We start from the raw sequence: 13,755 nt of genomic DNA, 5'->3' as shown, positions 1-13,755 counted from the left end.
AAACAGTAACTGGTATCACAGTATGTCACATTTTCCTTCCAAAGACCAAGAATTAAGGATTAGCTTTGTGGACATGAAACTTTCTGCTATTAGGTGAAACACTTTCTACTACTCTTTGCCATTACCGAAGAGAGCTTGGCCTGCTTTCCTTCTCTACTTAAGTCAATAGAAAATGGAAAACAGTAAATATCTGCTCTCAGACAAGCTGCTAATGTAACATTATTTTCTATAAATAGTCCACATCAACTGAGTTCATCTATTTCTGTCTGCTAATAAGTTGTGCATACTGACTTGTTCGTGTACAGCTTTTCAGAAGTCAAATCCATTCCAGCTAAATATGATTCTGAAAGTTGAATTTAATGCAGTAATTCTGGCTCTGGCCCAGAGACTGAACTGGACATCTGGAACAGGAACTAATCTTGCAATATATTCAGATTTCTATCTGCAAAAACCTATGAAATTTTTCTGTAATATGTGCACACAGAACTGAGGAATAATCACAAAAAAACATCTTTTGAAGGAATGAATGAAAAAATCCTGATTACCTTTCCCAGTCTCCCAGTCAGTCATGAATGAAAATCCTTCCCACTCCCTTGTTGTTGTTGTTTGTTTGTTTATTTTTTAAGGAGAATGAATTCCAATGTTCTCGTTGTCAGTATGGATCAAGACCTCGCTGAAATTAGAGTATTATAATAAATTTACCTAGTATATGGAAATCCAGTGAACTTCTGAACTTCTAGTGGTACTTAAGAAAGAAATTCAGAGTTCTTATATTACATTTTACCTGTAAGCTCAATTTCAAATCTTAGCCTACGAGTCTAGGAAAGGATCAGAGAGTTAATCAAGTTCAGCTCAGAGCTAAAGTCAGGATCAGTCCTACAAATGTCTGACACGTCTGCCTACCCTTTTCGTAATGAGATGTTGGTCTCACAAACTTTTCAGTCTGTTTATTTCAGTACTTATTAGCCTTCTAGCTGAAATGCATTTCCCAGACTAGCTTACATCTTGTATGCTGAAGAGTTCACTATTTATTTATTCCACTCCCTGTACAGAGGTTAATATATAAGGTACATGGCAGGTGGTGGACAGTTGCACTAGATGATCTTGGAGGTCTTTTCCAACCTCGGTGATTCTGTGATTATGTATGTTATCTTTTTCACTTTAGCAAACTGGTAGGTATGTATGTATGTGAACTGTTACAACTGTTCTCTTTTAGACCAGCCCAGAAAGAAATAACATCCTTTATCCCTTTCTTCCTCAAACAACTCAAGGAACATTTGCTTACTATTTGAGGTGAAAATTCCTTCTGATTATCTTTGGATCTCTTTATCCCAGCTTTTATATTTTTCATTAATTCTGTGAAACTTCTACTATTTTAGGGCTTCTTATCAAATAAAAAAGCCTGCAGCAGCAGAAAGCAGTCCTACCTGCCAAGATGAAGTGAAGACACAAAAGTGTTTTGAAGAAACAAAATGGGGGACAGCCATAGGACACAGGTCTCCTTATAGTCATGCCAAAACGTGAGTCAGGCTACTTTCCAAATACTCTGAATGGTGGTGTGACAAACATTACCCCGAAGATCAGAAACAGTTAGAGAAGTAAGGATGTGTAAATCTGTTCACTCTTCCATTATCTTGGCTATTTAATCTCACATTGTCTTTAAAACATACAGTCCAAAATTTGAGCTAGAGTAGTCAAATATGTAGGCAAAAAAAAAAAAAAAAAAAAAAAAAAAAAAAAAAAAAAGAAAAGAAAAGAAAAAAAAGAAATGCTTTAGCTTCAGGAATACAAGCTGTAAGGCTGATTCCTCATCCAGTCTAGAAATTCATATGGAAACACAACATTAGTTTAACTAACATTTAGTTGATTAAATTCATTCTTAGTAGCATAAGATACATAAAAAATGATTTATTCATTCATACATTAAGAATAGTTTCATTAAGAATAGTTTTCTGTTTTGTCTGATCTGTGTTCACAGTAAGCAGTTTATGACACTTTTTGAATTAAAAAAAAATATTGTAACAATTTCTAAAATAATATTTTACTTTTTTTTTAAGGTTTGGTACATAGTATGCATTTTTTGCAGTGTGGTGGAACAAAGCAATTATTTCACAGCTGAAGGAAAACCAGAAGATATTTAAAAATGGAAAGGTATGTCTCAGAAATGGATCATCTAGAGGTAGAGAAAATTGATTTCATTTAAATGAAATGACAGGAAGCAAATCTGCCAACATACCTGTGCTCTAGTGTCTCTCTGAGTCATGAAACTCCTAAGCCATAAAGAAAAGTTACAAATGAAACACAAAGAAGGGGAAAAAAAGCACAGAGAATTCTTCAGAGATAAAAATACTTATTTTGCTTCTTGATAAAATATGATTCATTGCAAGCAAATTACTACCTATCATAATAAATCATGATTATCTATATTGTAGCAGAGGGAGAGAAAATTCAGTTGTGCTTCAGATTACACCCACTCCTTCTGTATTTAATGTACAAATATATGAAAACAATTACAAACTAATAACTTACAAAATATTAAATTGAACCCAATGGTACATAATCAAAGATAAAATACCAGACATATGAAGGAATTTGATGAACTGGTAAGTATCTCAATCTATAGCTAATGCCCATTTATCTGTGAGCCTGACATGACGTGATACGATTCATAAGAGCACTTTCTTTGTTAGTTGAGTTTTCTCAGACTGACCTTCACTAGATTAACACAGCATCACTCTGAAAAAGCTGAAGAGGGGCTGTATGTATGCATTAGAGAAAAAAAAATGTATTTTTTTTAAGAATTAAAAGCTATAGATTGTCTTAAAGTGAATGCTGCCTGATAGAAATGCTTTTTACGGGACTGGAACATTCACAGATTTTAAACCTTTTCTTTTGAACCATGTCACTGCAAAGAATATTGCATTTCATCTGACATGAACCAGGTTTGTAGTAATTGTCATTTAGACAGAAGTTATTAGAAGATAATAGTCCCAGTATTTCTTTGGCCATCTCACCCATGTTCAAAACCAGAGCTCTCTTAGGTAAGAAAAAAGCACAGCAAGATGACTTTCTTGGACTGTGGCATTCCTTCTGGTTCCAGTCACAAGTTGTATTCATGAAAGTAAATACAGCTTTTTGTTCTCAGATTCTTATTAATACATACATATATATCATGTAAAAATTTAATGTAAAAGCACTGCCTATGAGTGCCTGGTCAGGAAAACACAAGCTATCTGAAAAATACATCTTTCAGAAGAAGTGCTAAACCAATAGCAGATACATATTTGCAAAATATGTTGTTTTATTATATGACATACTCATTTTTTTAGATAATATTCTTCTATGGCTGTGTTGTTGCATATGCTAGAAGTCCTACGTTATATTCCAAGATGTAGAAATACATGCTTGATATTCTTGTCTTGAATTTAAAAACCCAAGAGTTCTGGAAAGGGAAGAAGGATGAGTAAGACAAGAATTTTCTACTCTATAAATTTCCCCTGTGTCTTCATAATAAGCAAACAGTTACTTAGCATGGTTTCATGTATGCTAACAGACAGCAACCTAAAACACAATGGAAGTCAAAGTATGCAACGTGTATAATGGCACATTTCTGTAATGAGTACATGCCACAACTAATCCACAAAAAAGTCAATCCAAGAAAAATGTTACAAATTAGTCTTTCTTCTGTACTGGTGGAATATAGCCAGTATGTGAGCATGGAAGATAAAGACTTCAAGAAATCTTGAAGAGATTTGTGTTAAGGTGAAAAAAACAAAACAACCTAGAATAGATGCTTGTGTGGACCTGTCAGAGTGTGTAATATTTAATTCTTCAGTTAGAGATGGGGGCACAGGTTAGACAAGTCTGGAACTGTCTTCCTCGCAGCTTGGATGTATAAATGTCCTTGAATAACATGTTTCTACAGGAGTAGAAGCAAGCTTAGAAGTGCTGGATTTTTATTATTTTAATAATTATTTTGCGTGTGTCCTCTAAAACAAATACGTCTCAACAAATACGTAAATAATTTTATTATAGTTATCTTACCTGTAGATGCTTTCAGACATGCTTCACAAATGATGGAATAGTTCTGGAAGTGGCTTGCTGTTTTGAAGCCTGAGTACTCAAAGCTAAATCTGGCACTTAGTTGCTGAGAATAACATTTTTCCTAAGTGTGGTTTGCCCTCTGATGAAGACATAAGTGATGCTGTAGGTTTTTTTTGTTGTTTTGTTGTTGTTGTTGTTGTTGTTGTTTTGTGGTGTTTTTTGTTCATTCATTTATTTATTCAGTTTTGTTTTCCATGTGCACTTAGCTATATTTTTTTTACATTTAAATAAATATTTAAATAAATAAATTAAGGAATAAATACAAGATTATGAATTATGAAAACAGAATAGCAATGAAAAACACTGAGCCTTTTGTCTAAGGCTGTATAGGGTACATCTACTAGAAGACAGCAAAAACAGTATGTAAAAAACCAACTCAATGCCTAAATTCAGAACCTTCTTCAGGAACACAATTAGCCAAGGTTCTCTCTAAAGTCAGTGGAGAAAGAGTGGCACCTCCAGAGAGCAGTTTGTCCTACTGAAGATCAGTATCTCATTCTACTAAATATAGAGACAGCATAGAAAATGCAGATGACCAATAAATGTTTTTCACTTAAGGTTTGTTTTAGATGCTTATCATCGTAGGCATCTAAGCACTCGGAGAGTCTGCAGACCACCGCATCTGCCCTACTGCTGAGATCCCAATGTCTGTAGATTTTCTGCAGGTGTTGCATTGAATTGGCCACCATCTTGCAGATGTCCTTGGTAACCAAACATCTCACATGGCATTAGATACTTTTGCTTAGGGAAAAGATTGACACATTAGTTATCTAAAGTTTGTTGGGGTTAATCTTTGCTTTGGAGATGTTTAGAAAATTGCACCCTGAATGTCTGATAAACAATAAACAATTTGGGTTCATTTTCATTAATCCTTGACCTGTAACTCTGATTAGGCTGAGTTGTTCACTCCGCCATCATTCCACACATGCATAGACTATATCTATGTATTTTGGCCTCTCCCATGTGTGCTGGAGACAACAGAACTAGCTTCCTTCTCTCTCTTATGTTGCTTATTTGGATACTAAACTATCTGAGGTGAGAATGACCTTTTACTGTAATTTTGTACACAAGACATACTAGTTGAGGGTCTTCCTCTTGGTTGAAAAAATTGGTGTATTATTGTTAAAAACAGTAATATAGAAACTGAAAATTATATTAAAGTTACTTGAACAGAATATAAGCAGCTTTTATAATAGACTATACTTTTTTCTACATCTTTATTATGTTTCCATTAGGCTGATGAATGTAAATATTGTATTTACTTTTGAAATTATTAGCCTTCAGCTCCAGACAGTTTCATAGAATTATGTTGCTGGTGGTTTTGGCAAAACTAGATCTAATTATCCTGGTTCAATCACAGGAAAAGATTTACAGGAAGATTATGTTTATATAATGTCTACCCTGCTGTTTTCTGGAAAGGAAGAAACCATGTTGCTATTGTCAAGAGCATCATTAATAAGGGACTGTTCCACAAATTGCCTAGAAATTTTTGTTAAGCATATGAACATACATAAAAAAAACTTTAGTGGATACCTACCTATCTGAATTCAAGTTAAGCAAAACATGCCTTTGTACTCCATGGATTCTTCATATGGTCATCTTGAAGCAAAATAAAGATCACCCAAACCACTAAATGTACCAATGACAGCAGTGATAGCAAAATTATTTGCTGTACATGGAACTGAGCAATTCAGCAAGTGATAGAAACAACTGTGAATGAAAGGATATTTGTCATTAAATAGTTTATCTTCAAATTCTCATGGTAAACTTACAAAATATCTTCAGACCAAAGCCTAGGTAAGAGAAGTATATAATTTTACTGGATACAAAAGCAATAGTTCCATGGATTAAGCAGAGATATTGATTTTATGGGACATTTTAATATTCTCCATTTTCATTTTAACTACCTCCTCACAGTTCTTGGCTGGCATTTTTTTCCCATCCTGCTGCAAAGACTTAAGGTCTTAATATAAAGATAATAATCTGAAACAAGGAGAAAAGATTATTAAGTTGTTTAATTGCTTAGCTTTCTTGTGTTAAACTTGGAACAATTGTTTGCAGCCCCTGCTTAGCTGAAGGTTGGCTGCTGCTTTTTCAGCCAGGTATTTTTCCACCTCTGTTGGCTTAATGAAAGATTCTCAGTTCTGCCTCTCTTATATCCTTGCATCAAGGTTACAACAGGAATCCTATAGCAACAGTTTTAGGAAGTTCTGAGGTAAAGTTCCTATATAATCCCGTGAAGAAAAACAGCAGCTTTATAAACTTTGCCTTCTTCACTTAAGGCAAATGGTGAAGACATATTGATAATGCTCGTATGCATGGCTTATGTTCTAAAAGTCCTAAAGCCCTTGGGATGCAATGAGAAGAGATAGAGGGTCTCATAAGAGTAGCCTTCTGACTCAGGAAGAGTGTAAATAAAATCTGGTGCTTGTGTCCTGTTGTCTGTCTGCAAACTGAGATATGCATGATTTTGGTTTTTTTTTTTAACAAATCATATTCAGAATCACTGATATAATGAAGGACTTTGCATTAAATTCAGCATCCTCTAAATAACATTCTCAAAGTGAGAAAAAGAAGAACATTGAAATGAACTAGACTACGTCTTAAAGTTACTGAGGACCATACCCACAGGTAAATACTGAGGTGCATATTAAGAGTACTGAGACACCTAATAGAACTGTATACATCTTTTGATTTGTTTATAAAATCAACATGGGACTTGTATCTTAAGTGTCATTAGGTTTGCATACTATGAATACTCAAGGAGCTTTGAAATGAGATCTAACCTCCTAAATCACTCGGGCAGTTCTGGAAATGGTTGCTTCTTGTTCTTTCTACTGGCATGTGGGTAAAGCCTGGTTAGTCAACACAAATGGCTCTAATTCCCACAGCATGCTGTCAGCACCCACCTCCTGATGCCCATCTCAAGCAGTGGTTCAGTGCTGCCTGGATCCTTAGTAATTGTTTTAACTGCTGGGCTCAACACCATGTCCTGATTTTTCAGTATAAGTCCCCATATTGTTATCAGGCTTGGTTTATGAAATCTAATTCGTTGTATAGCACAAGTCTCATTGACTACTGTAACACAAGCTGGGTATTTAAGTAAATGAACTGATAATTATTGATAATTATGTGCAACAGAGTGTTTACAGGAAATCTGTATTGTTTTCTTTATCACTGCTAAATGCTATTCAAGAAATTTAGCAGGCACTAATTTTAATTAAAAAGATATTATTTAAGACTAATAAGATATATGAATAATAATATTTTCTGTCATTAGTAAAATGCATAAACTTTTGCACCTGATCTTTGAACAGTCTTTCTTTCAGATGTGCTATTAATGTGACTAATAACAGCATGTTTAGTTTTATGTGATTTCTTCATTTTTGCACAGAATAGTCAGTTCTCTTGTTGGTCAGAAATATGAGATAATTTGGAGGGGAAAAAAAAAAAGAACTAATTTCCGACAAATGCTTCCACAAGATCATTTCATAGACTTGTGCCTGTCCTATTTCCAATGACTTAGCAATTACATTAACTTTTTGCTGGCTCTATTGCGTTGCTAGACGGGCTGATAAGGTTGATTAATAGCAGTGATGTTGTTCATCTAAACCATACTCCAGCAAAGCATTTAAGTGTATGAATATCTTAAACATATCCATACTTCACTGAAATCAATTCAACTGCTCATAAGATCGCTTTTATGCATGCTTTGCTGGGCTAAGGCTGCAATTAGCACCCTGCTGGAGTGAAGCTTAGTAAACCAAATTGAGAGGAACTATCTCTGTGAATAAAGCTAATAATTTGAGAAATTATTATATAAATTGTAAATATGAGTTGACTAGAGTTTAATTTTCTCTATCATTTTAGAGAATGATATTAAAAAGCCTTTTTCTAATTGGCTGAGTCATAATTCTTGGCTGACTCTTGGTAAGGCTTCACACTTAGCTCACCTCAATGGTCTTTCAAGTGATGCCTGTTCTCAGTCTTCTGCCCTTTCTTCATTTTTTTCTGTCTTTCTTATCACTCTCTCTGGCAACCTACAGTGTAATACAGTTCAAAATCCCACCCTCTTCTGAGACCTCCTAAAAGATCTGTTGCTATTCACTGTCTCAGAATGGAGTTGCCAGACCTAATGCTTTCCTTCACGGGAGTTGTTCAAGTGAACACGACTTACTGACTTGCTTACTTCAAGGAGAGACATGGCAAGACAGGACCTGACAGTGCTTTGTGGGCCTCTTGCCAGCATCTCTTCCTTAATTTTACAGAGCTCCCTTTAAACTGTACATGTATATCTCGTGCATTGATCAGAATTCACTGAATTCTTCTGAGCTTCCAAACTACCATATATGGATCAGGTGCACTGAAAAAAAGAGCAAGCTTAGCAGCAGCTATCAAATAAGTTAATTCAACATTGTGAACTACATGACAAATACTAATCTGTAAATAGGTAGGAAATTACTTATTAAATATTATTATAATTTGGATTAAATTCCATGATATTCCATGAATTTAACTTTATATATTTTTAAGTAACCTCAAAATCATAGTACTGAATATGCTCTGAACATACTCCTTTTCATGTTTTTCTTTTCATATGCTTCTGTTCCTCCCTGAACTGACTTGTAACTTAAAACAAGCCTCTCAAATTTCATACAAGTATGTCGTAATATAAAGCATGTAAGTCAAGCAGCTTGAAAATAAATGGAAAAGCAGAAATGATTTCCAATATAGGAGGGTTGAGCACTGCGGAGATTCTTCAGTCTTGCTCCTTCAGTGAATGTAAAGGACAACATTAGAATCTATACATAATGATATATTGAATTCTGGGTTTCAGTCAGAGGGGAAGAGAGAGAGCTTACAGAGAAGGACCCATAATATTACTAGTGTTCTTCAGCATACAAACTGTAATGAGATTCTTTCCTTTGACTTTAATAGAACTTAGATTTATATGCATATTTTTAACCATACAATTACATCCTCCAGTCAACTCTACCTGTAATTGATAAACAATCAGAATGACTACAGAACCAGTAAGATCATCATCTCATTCTCTATTATATTTCTGAAATAATCTATTGCTTAATTTTTGTTTGGATTTAGACTGTTGGGTAAGCATTGCAAATAATGTGAGCTGGCAAGCTTCAGAAAAAAAGTATGAGCTTCCTTTTGTAGGAAACAGGTAACATGGCCACTCCTCCTCTGGGTATCTCTTGATCTTTGTTTCTCAGTAGGCATGCTCCCCTGAGTTAGAATAATATCAACACGAGTCACATTTTTAAGCTAGGCAAGTGGAGGAAGAACATATGTTCTTGCTTCATGTTACAGTAGTTACAGAGATGTTCACAAAGTTCAGAGTCTGAGTGCCACTGAAACCTGTGGCTCCTGTCTTCCACATGCATGACTCAGGGATCTGAATGCAGTAGGAAAGTAGGGTTTTGCTCCACAGAACCCCAAATGTTGTGATATTGTCAATAAGATTTTTATATACAGAGAGGGGAAAATGGAGGAAGTAAAAAGACTTCTAATGAACGTAAGTCAACTTCTGTCCCTTGTACTATGTGTTGTCTTTTACTATAAAGTTGCCAGGATAACAGATTTTTTTTTCCAGAGAAAAGCCTGCAAAGTTCTTTTAACAGAAGAGTGACCTCTCTTAGAGTTTATGTGATTGAAAACGCTTTTAAATAAACTATATTTCACTCCACCATAGCTCATTATATTTCCGTTTTATTTAATTTAGAGCAGTGTGGTTTGTAATCGATGAAGTTCCTTAGCTGGAGAGAAGAAGGTTTAAGCTTCAGAACAAATACACAGCATTTTTTCATTTCCTTAATCCTATGCTGTAGGTGGTCAGTTCCAATTGCTGCATTTGACACTGGAGATTTGTTTATTTTAAAGCCAAGTAAAACAGACAGAGAATAGCTAAATTGAAAAATTGAATTTAATATGGTAAGTATTATGCTGCAGTTTATATAACATCAATGTTCCCTAGAGTTATATATTATTGTTGTATTGTTCTTTGACACAGACTGATGTGAACCAGAAGTACAGGTAGAAATATCAGGGGGAAAAAGCCTGAAATATGGTATAAAATTAATCTGGCTAAGGAATAGGCTTCTGCAAAGCTGTGATGCTGTAGTGACAGTGGCATCATGGTTGGTAGAGTGATAATTCACAATCTGGGACAGTGATGTCAGGATTAAATTATTTCTAGCTGTTGGTTACTGCTGGCATATACTACTTAACTTTTTTCACAGGAAAAGAGAGAAGTAATTAGATAAGGATAGAGGAGTGTAGCAGTTACAACAGTTAGCTGCTGTTATAGCACAGAATCCCTCTAGGAAAGAAACTACTGCTTTTGTTTGTTTGTTTGTTTGTTTGCATCAGTGTACTGGCTTCTCTTCAGGACATTAATATTCAAACAGTTAATGTTGTGAGGGTGTCTGTGACCTTTCTTGCACTTTATAAGTCCTATAAACATTGCAGTTTCTTCTATGCTTTGTTAGACCAAGCGCTGGGGCATATTTTAATGGCTTTGGGTGGCTGACTCCATGTGTGTATAAAACTCCATTGATCTTTTTACTCCACTGTAACCACGACTCTTCCAGGGGCTGCGAACCCAAAGCACAGCTTCCGTTGTTTATTTGTGACTATCATACCAATAAGCAGACTTCTGACAGACAGGCAGAGTGCTTTATGTACTCTACCAGGTGAATTCTCACTGACCAGCTCTTCTCCAAAACTGGGAAATTTGTAATTAGATTCTTCAGTGCTATTTCCTTGTAATGACCTATATTTGAAGCATTTGTATATAACTAGGGAATTATCCTGCTTTCAAAGAAAAACAGCAACCCAAACTCTCCCTGCCTACTGCAAAGGTCAAAGTTTCAGCAGAATTTTCTCTCTTTGCATTTAGGCAGCTGTAAGCCCAAGAAAGATTTAATGAGGAAATGGAAAATAGAGCCTGGCCTTTTTTTTTTTTATAAGGAGGCCCTTGGGTGGTTCCTTTCCTGGATTTTGGATGTCTGTCTCAAAGATATGTAACTGTTTCGAAAATTCCTAAACTGGAAAAAAGATAAAAATAAGTAAATCTTTCCAAATTTACTATCACCATTAAATGTTACTCTTATTTCCAGATTTACATCAGCAGAACAGGACATGTTATTCCATATTTATACTAACATCTTCTCAGACTTTTCTTTAAAAGTAAGAGTTTAAGTCTGATGACTTTGAATTTCAAGACAGTGCTTCTCATTATGTTGAAAGAGAGGAAGTTCAGGCCTAAGTTTTTTTTTCTTTTTTCTTTCCCCATGAATTATTATTAAAATGTTAAGTGTTATAAAGCTTTTATTTTTTTGACATCTAAGCAGAATGAATAGATGAGTGAAAGATTTTTCCAGTCAGCTTAGAAAAATGCTTGTCTTTTTAATATCTAAAAATGACAGCTTTGCAGTTCTACTCTCATTTTATCCATCATTTTTAATTGCAGAATAGAGTGCTACTTCCTCAACTACTTCTAACTTCTGTCGTCATATATTCTACTGCAAAAAAAGTGGAGAAGACACTATGCAATGCTGTTTAATTCTTAAACTGCTTGTATCAAATTTTTGCCTTTTGGAAGCTGATATTTCTTTTTATCTCTTACTCTACCTGTGACTGATAGCATTCCTAATGGTTATAGTGACAACAAGAACAGAGATAATTAAAGTTACAATACTGGGTAAGACATTAAAAATATGAAAATTCATCATGCTTTTATTTTGCAGAGCTCCCTGTGCTGGCTGATGTAAGAATGCCATCTTATTTTGGTAAAATTCTTACAAGATGCTTGTGTGGGAGTCTGGGCAAATTATCATCCTGAGGAGAAACAAGTATCTCTAGAAATCTTCAGACCCTTGAAATATAGATAGAAACAGCAGCTAGCACATGCAGAGCAGCGCTTAAACATCTCCTCTCTCTCCTACCCAGCATCAAATGACTTTGGAATTTAAGCTTGAAAAATGAGAAGCTGCAGTGTTTAAGCAAAAATCACTACAGCATAGTTCAGTGGAAGAAATACTGAAAAATACACATACACATACACTTCAGAATAGCTTTTCTGAATCAAAATCACATTGGCTGATGAGGTGGCCACATATGAGTATTTGTTACAGATAGCTTATTGATATGTAATGCAAAGGGGCAAATGTAGGGATTGCTGGAGAGGAAGAGACAATCACATTTATGGCTACAACACTGCAAGTTTGATGCTGCCTTTTTAGATGTGTGCCTCTGCAAAAGGGTGGATCCTCTTAGTGCTGACAGGAATTACTGAGCACAGTAAGAGTTCTCCACAGCCAGCCAAGGGCTTATTTCCGTTGTGCAGACAGAACAGGCTGGAGTGGTGGTTAAATAGGGCACACTGTGTTACAGAGGGTACAGAGACTACTTCCAACTCTCTCACTGTCACAAGTCACGGACACTCTATGACAAGAGATGGAGCAACTGAAAACAATCATACAGATGCACTAGCTTGTCCCTAGATAAACAGAAGTTCAACATTCTTATGCCAGAGTAGACATGAAAAGAAATACAAAATGCTTCATTGAAATTAGTAAATATCTGTACTCTCTTTGTATTCACATCTGTGATACACATCTATGGTGCTCTTACAGTGAGTTAATTTTTTGTCTTTTGTGGTTTTGATGGCAAAAAAGCATTGATGAATTGAAATGTAATTGCATAGATTGTTCCTATTGCTAAGATACACTATTTTGATTTGAACTTGCTTTGCCATTACATTATCAGAAATGAATTATTGTCATTTTTTTAAATCTTACCTTTAATGCAAATGTTTTGAATTGGGCGTATCTGCATCACCTTGTCCCTGCATTCTTATGTTGATTTACTGTCGTTGAATGCGGCTTTGCATATTTGGACAAGGACCCTGTACCAAAGACTGAAATTAGAATTAGTGGATATGTTGTGAGCAAGTCTCCTGTGCAAGTCAATGCTCATCTATGAGGTGACTGATATCTGAGGAGGGTGTGGACATTCTTAATGAGAATTCCCCACTTACTTATCCTCTCTCCTACAGACTGCAGAGCAATTCATACATTTAACATAGGCTCTAGGCCTAGCGCTTGGTTCTCCTATGTTCCTGGGAGGAAATGCAGGCAAGCTTTGCTGTTCCACTGACATCATATTCCTCTCTTCTTAGTTCCCTTCCCAAGCCATAATGGATGACGACGGTAGTAGAAGTAATATATTCAGAGGGACCAAAACAGGTATGGATATAGTTATAGTACCTTTAAAGTTGACTTTTCTCCCTGTAGTATTTGCACTTTGAAAATAAATGATTTTGCTTTTTTGTATCAGTTTTTTCATGTTGTACATAGCATGAAAAGCCTTGGCAATTCTGGTCTTCATACATCTTCATAGTCTTACTGATTTGCAAATTTTGGAGAAACTTTTACTCATTTTCATATTTTGCGTAAACATCCCTCTGTTTCTGTTATGGAAGCTCTCTGGAATCCACTAACACCAGCCTGGTATACTCAAGTGTCTTGTACAGGGAAATTTTTATTCATTCCTGTTTTGAAAATAAAGAGTATTGAATTGCCATTTTGTAAATAACTCTTACAAGAAGCTTAGACTTATTTTAAATTTCTA

General features: G+C 35.2%; 2 long non-coding RNA genes across 5 annotated transcripts in view; one reads left to right on the top strand and one right to left on the bottom strand.

The window, feature by feature from the left end:
- Positions 1-13,755, bottom strand: part of LOC107051851 — a 373,871-nt gene that overhangs the window by 6,863 nt on the left and 353,253 nt on the right. For all 3 annotated transcript variants that reach the window (XR_005862189.2, XR_005862190.2, XR_005862191.1), the window contains 5 exons: positions 12,924-13,675; positions 8,058-8,467; positions 2,237-5,814; positions 1,428-1,685; positions 546-673 (listed from right to left, as the gene is read on the bottom strand). This is a non-coding gene — a long non-coding RNA (uncharacterized LOC107051851). The remainder of the gene's footprint in view (positions 1-545; positions 674-1,427; positions 1,686-2,236; positions 5,815-8,057; positions 8,468-12,923; positions 13,676-13,755) is intronic.
- LOC101749943 overlaps positions 1-13,755 on the top strand; it is a 282,047-nt gene that overhangs the window by 198,138 nt on the left and 70,154 nt on the right. Inside the window, exons 1-3 of one of the 2 annotated variants that reach the window (XR_005862196.2) lie at positions 1,409-1,520; positions 2,058-2,151; positions 13,304-13,370. This is a non-coding gene — a long non-coding RNA (uncharacterized LOC101749943). Of the gene's footprint in view, positions 1-1,408; positions 1,521-2,057; positions 2,152-13,303; positions 13,371-13,755 lie in introns of those variants that run through there. The other variant, XR_005862193.2, reaches the window with a different exon arrangement.

Source organism: Gallus gallus, chromosome 9 (assembly GCF_016699485.2).
Source record: "Gallus gallus isolate bGalGal1 chromosome 9, bGalGal1.mat.broiler.GRCg7b, whole genome shotgun sequence".
NCBI classification, from domain to species: Eukaryota; Metazoa; Chordata; class Aves; order Galliformes; family Phasianidae; genus Gallus; species Gallus gallus.
The sequence above is the reverse complement of the archived record's forward strand: the minus strand, read 5'-3'. Positions and strand labels throughout refer to the sequence as shown.